The following is a 9,328-nucleotide window of genomic DNA, read 5'->3' on the forward strand; positions in this document are numbered from 1 at the left end:
GCAGTACTGCAGGCTACTTCAGCTGACTGCTATCTGCAGTTCGGCGGTTCTAATCTCACCGGCTCAAGGTTGACTCAGCCTTCCATCCTTCCGAGGTGGGTGAAATGAGGACCCAGACTGTGGGGGCGATATGCTGACTCTGTAAACCGCTTAGAGAGGGCTGAAAGCTCTATGAAGCAGTATATAAGTCTAACTGCTATTGCTATTCTGGGTTTCCATCGCATGCATGCATGACGGCTCACTGTTCGTTGGGCATGCACCCACGCTGGAAACCAGAAGTTTGGGTGCCAGCCAGAGGTGGGTTCCTACCAGTTCGCACCTATTCGGTAGAACCGGTTCGTCAAATCTATCGAACCGGTTAGAAGAGTTTCCACCAGTGGACCCGGAAAGCAGGCCACACCTACAGAAGAGGTTCCAAATTTTTTTGAAACCCACCACTGGTCCTTGGATAGGATTATTCTACACTATCATGCTCGTATTTATAAAACTCAGTGCCTCTGTGAAAGGTAAGGATGGCTACTGCGTTGTGGCGCAATCAGAACATTGCGTGTGTTGAGGTTGTTTTAACGCAAACCAAAGATGCCTTTTAAAAAACAAGTTTACATCATATTCTTATGCATGCCAGTGCTGTGAGAGGTAATTTAAGGTGGTTCTGATAAGTGTCGTCGGCATCTTCATATCCGGTCACATGTGCAGCAAGCCACTCCCATCCGGTCACATGGGCAGCAAGCCACTCCCACAAAGGGGGCCACACCCACAGAGTAGGTTTGAACAATTTTTGAAACCCACCACTGGTGCCAGCACATGCATGGGTGCTCGAATGCTGCTCTTCTGAGTTTTGGCACTCCTGCGCGTGCGAAGGCCAACAAGGCCGTGCGGTCCAGGTGGGATAGGTTGGCACACAGTGATGGAAAAGGTTAGCTATCACTGCTCTATATCATTTCAAACAAATGGTTGTCCAACATCTTCTTAAAGACTTCCAGTGTTGGGGCATTCACAACTTCTGGAGGCAAGTTTTTCCATTGATTCATTGTTCAAACTGTCAGGAAATTCCTCCTCAGTTCTAAGTTGCTTCTCTCCTTGATCAGTTTCCACCCATTGCTTCTTGTTCTACCCTCAGGTGCCTTGGAGAATAGTTTGACTCCCTCTTCTTTGTGGCAACCCCTGAGATATTGGAACACTGCTCTCATGTCTCCCCTGATCCTTCTTTTCATTAGAATTAGAATTAGAATTAGAATTGATTTTATTTGTAGGCCGCCCTTTTCCCTGAGGGGACTCAGGGCGGCTCACAGAAACCAGGGAGAGGGGAATACAAAACAATACAATACTAAAACAACAACACATAATAAAATAATACACAACATGCATACAACATTCGGGCGGGGCAATGGTCCTTATCCCCAGGCCTGACGGGCGAGCCAGTTCTTCAAGGCTATGCGGAAGGCCTGGACGGTGGAGAGGGTGCGGATCTCTACGGGGAGCTCGTTCCAAAGGGTCGGGGCCGCTACTGAGAAGGCCCTCCTCCTTGTGGTTGCCAGCCGGCATTGGCTGGCCGATGGGATGCGGAGGAGGCCTAACCTATGAGATCTTATAGGCCGTAGGGAGGTAATTGGCAGAAGGCGGTCTCTCAAGTATCCAGATCCACTGCCATGTAGGGCTTTATGGGTGGTCAATAGCACCTTGAAGCGCATCCGGAGATCGACAGGTAGCCAACGCAGCTCGCGGAGGATAGGTGTAATGCGGGTGAATCGAGGTGCACCCGCGATCACTCGCGCGGCTGCGTTTTGTACTAGCTGAAGTCGCCGGATGCTCTTCAAGGGCAGCCCCATGTAGAGCACATTGCAGTATTCCAGCCTAGAAATCACGAGGGCCCGAGTGACAGTTGTGAGCGCCCTCCCGGTTCAGGTAGGGTCGCAACTGGCGCACCAGGCGTACCTGGGCGAATGCCCCCCTGGTCACAGCCGCTATATGATGGTCGAATGACAGCTGTGGATCCAGGAGGACTCCCAGGTTGCGAACCCTCTCTGAGGGGTGTAGAATTTGACCCCCCAGCCTGAGTGTTGGATTAATGGCCGAATTTTTGGGAGGAAAACACAACAGCCACTCGGTCTTTTCTGGGTTGAGCACAAGCTTGTTAATCCTCATCCAGTCCATGACGGCTTCGAGCCCCCGGTCCATTACGTCAACCGCTTCATTGATTTGGCACGGGGCGGACAGATACAATTGAGTATCGTCCGCATATTGATGGTATCTAATCCCGTGCCTACGGATGATCTCTCCCAGCGGTTTCATGTAAATGTTAAATAGTAGGGGGGATAAGACCGAACCCTGCGGCACCCCATATTTTAGGGGCCTTGGGGACGATCTCTGCCCTCCCACTAACACCGACTGCGACCTGTCCGAGAGGTAGGAGGAGAACCACCGTAACACGGTGCCTCCCACTCCCACCTCCCGCAGTCTTCGCAGAAGGATACCATGGTCGATGGTATCGAAAGCCGCTGAGAGGTCAAGGAGGACCAGGATGGAGGGATGTCCTTCATCTCTGGCTCTCCAGAGATCATCCATCAATGCGACCAAGGCGGTTTCAGTGCTGTAACCGGGTCTGAAGCCTGACTGGAAGGGGTCTAGATAGTCTGCTTCCTCCAAGGACCGTTGGAGCTGGAAGGCCACCACCTTCTCAACAACCTTCCCCAAAAAGGGGAGGTTGGAGACCGGGCGGTAGTTATTAAGGACAGCTGGATCTAGGGATGGCTTCTTCAGGAGGGGTCTCACCACCGCCGCCTTCAGTGCGGCGGGGAAGTTCCCCTCCCGAAGGGAGGCGGTTACAACCGCCTGGATCCAGCCTCGTGTCACCTCACTGCTGTTAGAAACCAGCCATGAGGGACACGGATCCAAAGCACAGGTGGAGGAACTCACAGCTCTCATGGCCTTGTCCACATCCCCGGGGGTAACCTCTTGAAACTCAACCCAGAGCTGTTGTACTTGGTCCCCCTGAGTCTCGGCTGGAACTGCAGATGTGGAGTCCAAGTCCGTCCGAAACCGAGCAATTTTGTCCGCTAAGAATTGGGCATATTCTTCAGCTCTGCCCTGCAAGGGTTCCCCCGCCTCCCTTTTGTTCAACAGGGAGCGGGTTATCCTAAACAGGGCGGCTGGCCGGGACTCTGCGGACGCAACCAGGGAGGCTATATGTGATCTTTTAGCTGCCCTAAGTGCCCTAGTATATTCCCTGGTGCAGGTGGTTACCATTGCTCGGTTCGATTAGACATACTCAATTCCTATAAACATTCTTTGTGTATTTTAGTCTCTGGACTACTACTAATCCTTGTCGCTCTTCCCTGAACTCTTTCCAGAGTTTCAACATCTTTTTATATTATGGTGACCAGAACTTTAATAATTATACATTATAATTAATTATGCATACATTAATGTCACATTATACATTAGGAGCGGTGTACTCTTGATTATACAGTCACAGCTATAATCTTCATTTTTTTTTTGACACCTCCCAGTCAGGGGTGGGATTCACCAGTTCGGACCGGTTCAGGCGAACTGGTAGCTCCGACTTTGAAGTGGGCACACCTGCCCGCCCCTGCGCTATATTCACCTACTGTATATTTCCTTTTCTGAAGCCCAGCTGATTGGTGTGGCAGAGTGGATTGCCACACTTCAGCAGTTTTCCTCACCAGCAGTAATGCTTTCTGTAAAGTGTGCACACGCTGTGCAGTAAACCGATTGTTAAATTGATAGGATCCCACCCGATGGTGAAATCTAATTTTTTTGCCCAACGGTTCTGTGGGTGTGGCTTGGTAGTAATGGGGGTCATGTGACTGGGTGGGCATGGCTAACTTCTTTTCATTGTTTAAAGCATTTTTGTCCTGCTGGTTTGGGCAAATAGGCAGAGAAAAAATACTTTAAAAAGTGAAAAAAAGAGCTTTCGACAATCGCGCAGATCAGCTGTGAGCCACACAATCTCTTGAAGCTCTTTTTCCCCACTTTTTAAAGCATTTTTTTTCTTGCCTATTCGCCCAAACCAGCAGGACAAAAATGATTTAAAAAGCAGGGGGGGAGCTTCTAACAATCCTTGGAAGCTTTTTTTACTACTGGTTCACAGAATCAGGGATAATTGTCCCTACTGGTTTGGCTGAACCAGGCTGAACCGGGAAGATTTCAGCCCTGACCCCACCCCTGCTCCAGTGCCATTAATTCCCCTGAAGAAAATTGTATATTTCTTTAATCCTAAAAGGCAGTCACAATCCCACCACGTCCCTTGGGTTTTGAAGTTTTAAGCAAAATTTGATTTCCTCTGATCCTACTAAGCTTCATTAAGAACCCCACTAGAGTATTGCATACATATGGTTGATACAATTCTTATTTAAATTAGGGATTAGTTGCAACCTGATGTAGTGGTGGGCAATCATTTTGAGAAGGGGAAATATTTCTGGGAGATCCTGTTACCAAAGCAGTAGTTTGCAGACTATGCTACTTGAAATACAAGTTACAGTGGACCAATGGAATAGAACAGAATAGCTAGAACGTCCGTCCGTCCGTCCGTCCATCCATCCATCCATCCTCCATCCACCTGACCAACAGAGCAACAGACGACTGATTGACTGACCGACCAACCAACCAACCAACCAACCAACCAACCAACCAACCAACCAACCAACCAACCAACCAACCATCATTATGGTGTCCTTGGTGCTCTCTGAGCTTGGTGTTTTTTGTTACAGACATTTCATTACCCAACTAGGTAACATCTCCTGTGTTAGTACAGTAACTCAGTACTACATAGTTCAGTGCTGGTAGTAGTCTTTAGTTCTAGCACTGAAGATATTATCTAAACGGGCAATGAAACAACCAAGCTCAGAGATCACTAAAGACTCCACAATTCAACCTTGAGCTACAGATGTTCTCCTCTATTGGTCCAGTCAATATTATATTCTCATTAACTCCTTGGCACTCATACTATCTCAAATAGGTTAGGATAGCCTGAAGCACCAATTCCCCATAACATCAATCAAGGAACAAAAAGTCAAATCTATGTTGAGGATAGGGGTTTTTCTTTTGAAATTTTATTTTTATTTCTCATACATACATTCACAAATATACAACCTCATAACTATTATTAATAATACGTGTGATCTTTTGACATTTATAACAATTTTTCCTCCTCCTCAAGTTAAAAATATAATTAAACATGATTGAAGTTGCTTTTCGGCCATCCCTTAGACCCATCTGATTTTTCAACAGCCCTTCTTCTTCCTTCCCCTTTTCTCCTTCCCTCCTTTCTTTTCTCCTTCTCTACTTTCTTCTTTCCCCCTCTTCTCTCCCTTTTCTACTTCCCCTTCCTCTCCCACCTGGACGATGTAGATGGAATAGGACAAAAAATGTTAGGGGGAACAACATTTAGCCACTCATTCAAGTCCAAAGGTTGAATTTCATTTTCCTACAGGTAGTCTTTGACTTATGACATCAACTGAGCCCAAAATTTATGTTGCTAAGCGAGGCAATTACTAAGTGAATTTTGCCTGATTTTATGCACTTTCTTGTCACAGTTGTAAAGGGTATTACTGAAGATATTAAGTTAGTAGCACCGTTGTTAAGTGAATCTGGCTTCCCCATTGATTTTGCTTGTCAAAATGTCCCAAAAGGTGATCACATGACCCCAGGACACTGCAAGCGTCATAAATACGAGTCAGTTGTCAAGCCTCTAAATTTTGATTATGTGACCATGGGAATGCTTCAATGTTCGTAAGCGTAAAAACAGTTATACTTTTTTCAGTACCATTTTAACTTCAAACCTCATTAAATAAACTGTTGTTAAATCAAGGACTACCAGTCCTTGAAACAATACCTTCTTCAAACCCATCAGCTATCCTAATGGCCTGATTCCTGCAAATTCAGAGACACATCAACACCGGAATCATAAATTATCTAACCTATATTGGCCTAATTTAAGGGGCTGACCAAAGCAACAGAAGACTTTATTTGAAACTAGCTGATAACTTGGCGTCGCCCAGGTATTTATTTATATGGGGGAAATGTACGGACCAAATGTTGGATTTCCCCCCTTATCAGAGGGAGCCCCCTTGTGGAGTACTGTGAAGCCGTTACCATGGCAACTCTATTGCTGCTGTACAGTAGAAACCAGTACAGCAGTACGGCACAACAGGCTGCATCTTAACAGAACCTCCCTCCCCAAGGGGTGTTAGGGGTGTCTTACCCCCACAGTATTTTTCTCCAGAGAGTAAATCATCTGTGTACCAAGTTTGGTTGAAATTGCTAGAGGCGTTCCAGAGCTATGCTGGAACACACACACACACACACACACACACACACACACACACACACACACACACACGTAATTAGATTACGGAGATTAATCTCCATAAAGTTGATTTTAAATCCCACATTCTTCATGGACATAACTCGGCAGTTGTCTTGGCAAGGGCAGTCAGTGAACGAACGGGCTGTTGGCTGAGATCCTCCCCCACAAAAAAAAAAATCAGTCTAAACTATACCTCTAAGATTACCTGGTGGTGCCCCATCCAAAGGCTGACACATGCTGAGACTTCTAGGGAGTCATGATTTATAATTGTTTAATAGCAATAATAGCAATAGCAGTAGACTTATATACCGCTTCATAGGGCTTTCAGCCCTCTCTAAGCGGTTTACAGAGAGTCAGCATATTGCCCCCAACAATCTGGGTCCTCATTTTACCCACCTCGGAAGGATGGAAGGCTGAGTCAACCCTGAGCCGGTGAGATTTGAACCGCTGAACTGCTGATCTAGCAGTAGCCTGCAGTGCTGCATTTAACCACTGCGCCACCTTAATGATAGTAAGAGCGTTGTAAAGGTGGCAGGTTCAGGTCAGAAGACCCTGGAAAGATTTAAAATTCTCCCTTCCTAAATAGATACATGCTGTAAATAGATTTGTTGCTTTTTTAGCTGCTCAAACAACAAATCTTGACAACGCCCATATAGCACATTTTCTCCTTTTGTATGCAAATGTTTCTTCATGTTATGGCTCTTGGCAACTTTTCTATCAACAGTTCTTCTTAAATTCCCTTTATTCGGGGGACTATGGAGTGGAAATTTGATTATACTGCCCTACCAGCTATGCCGTGTGAGCCACAAACTCACATGAAGCCATAATTTGGTTGCCTTGCTCAGACACAGCATGTTACGTGCACAACAGAGAAATAAGGAAGAGGTGGAGGAGGATTGATAATAATTGGCTGGAGGTTATAGGTGTCTCATGTGAAATAAAATGAAAATAAATTGGAAATCCACTCCAAAGGAGCCTAGAAACTAGGCCAAGCAAGAATTGTGCTTTGTGCTTTGTTAACCAGAGTTTATGGTTTATCCTGTTGCGAAGCTCCAGACAACAACAACACACTTAAAAAAAACAAAACCCTCGAAGCAAATTGCAGGTTTCTACTTTTAGCTCTTCCGACGGTTTCACAAAATGTCAATTTCAGCCTGGCAGCTTTTATGGATTTTAAAAGCAAACATTTTTTTTGGAGGGGGGGGGGAGTGTCTTTCCTTTCTTCTGTATCATATATTTCACCTATTGATATTCTCTTGCAGAGTGAGAACTTACGGCCTGGTGTGGCTTGAATGATCTGGAAATGGACAATTTATATTTCATCCTTTCCCCCTTGAAGTCGAGAAAGTGGAGAGGTGGGGAAGGCAAAATATTTGATTATCTGGATTGGATTATTTCCCTGCTACAAGCTGCTGGGCTGGGGAGACCAAACACATCCTGGGCAGTGGTGGGATTAAAAATTTTTTTTTACTACCGGTTCTGTGGGCGTGACATGGCTTTGTGGGCGTTTATATTTATTTAAATATAAATCATAAGGATAGAAGCAACAAAGTTACAGTCCTGCAGTCATAACTGGGAGAAGATGGGTGATAGGAACGATGAGAAGACTAATAGAAATAGTAATGCATCCTTAGTGAATAGTTTTATTTATTTATTTTATTTATTTATTTCCCTTTATTTGTATGCCGCCCTTTTCCCTGGGGGGACTCAGGGCGGCTCACAGTTAAAAAAAAAAGTGGGGGGGGAGGGACAAACAATTTCTAACATACAGACAATACATCATTATTAAAAACGCAACAGTCACACAATTCGAGTGGGGTTAGAATCTTAACCCCAGGCCAGCCGGGACAGCCAGATCTTTAGAGCGGCGCGGAAGGTCTGGAGGGTGGTGAGGGTCCGAATCTCCATGGGGAGTTCGTTCCAGAGGGTCGGAGCAGCCACCGAGAAGGCTCTCCTCCGAGTAGTTGCCAGTCTACACTGGCTAGATGATGGAATTCGGAGGAGGCCTAATCTATGCGATCGTATCGGTCTAGTGGAGGTAATTGGCAGTAGGCGGTCTCTCAAGTTTTGACAGTGGTGAGGGAATTATTTCTTTAGCAGAACATGGGGGGAAAAACTGTCCTTGTGTCTAGTTGTTCTGATGTGCAGTGCTCCATAGCTGTCATTTTGAGGATAGAAGTTGAAAATTTATATCCAGGATGTGAGGAGTCTGTAGATATTTTCATAGCCCTCTTTTTGACTCGTGCAATTTACAGGTCCTCAATGGAAGGCAGGTTGGTAGCAATTGTTTTTTTCTGAAGTTCTAATTATCCTCTGAAGTTCTGTGTCTCTCTTGTTGGATTGCATAACCAAACTAGACAGTTATAAAGGTGCAGAACAGAATAGAATTCATCTATTAAGAGGTGCAGAACAATTAATCAGTGGAACAACTTGCCTCCAGAAGTGGTGGGTGCTCCAACACTTGAGGTTTTTAAGACGAGATTGGACAGCCACTTGTCTGAAATGGTAAAGGGTTTCCTGCTTGAGCAGGGAGGTGGACTAGAAGACCTCCAAGGTTCCCTTCCAACTCTGTTATTCTGTTATTTGGAAGACTCGAAGCCACCTTCCTCAATGAGCTGTTTGAACTTGGGGAATGATAATGATGTTTGAGCCATTCCTTTTCACTGGATTTTAATTGCTTTATATTTTATTTATGACCATTAGCAGTCGTAAATAAAACATAAGGTTTCCACTGAAATAATACATTGGGTCTACAGTACAGTAACACAGCCGTGTGTATTATTAGCTCCATAGTCCTCGTCAACCTGATTAGTTCCCTATTTTCTGCCCCATTCATTTTAAAATGAATTTGTTGTGGTTATTGTATTAATGCAGCCAGTCATTAGAAGTCAGGAAGCACTTGGCTAACATACTTATTATTAATGTAATATGTATATCAAATTAAAACATTTGGTAGACAAACGAAGTCAAAGAGTTTCTTTGGTCTAATGGCTAAGGCAC

This window comes from Thamnophis elegans, chromosome 8, assembly GCF_009769535.1.
Source record: "Thamnophis elegans isolate rThaEle1 chromosome 8, rThaEle1.pri, whole genome shotgun sequence".
Classification (NCBI taxonomy): domain Eukaryota; kingdom Metazoa; phylum Chordata; class Lepidosauria; order Squamata; family Colubridae; genus Thamnophis; species Thamnophis elegans.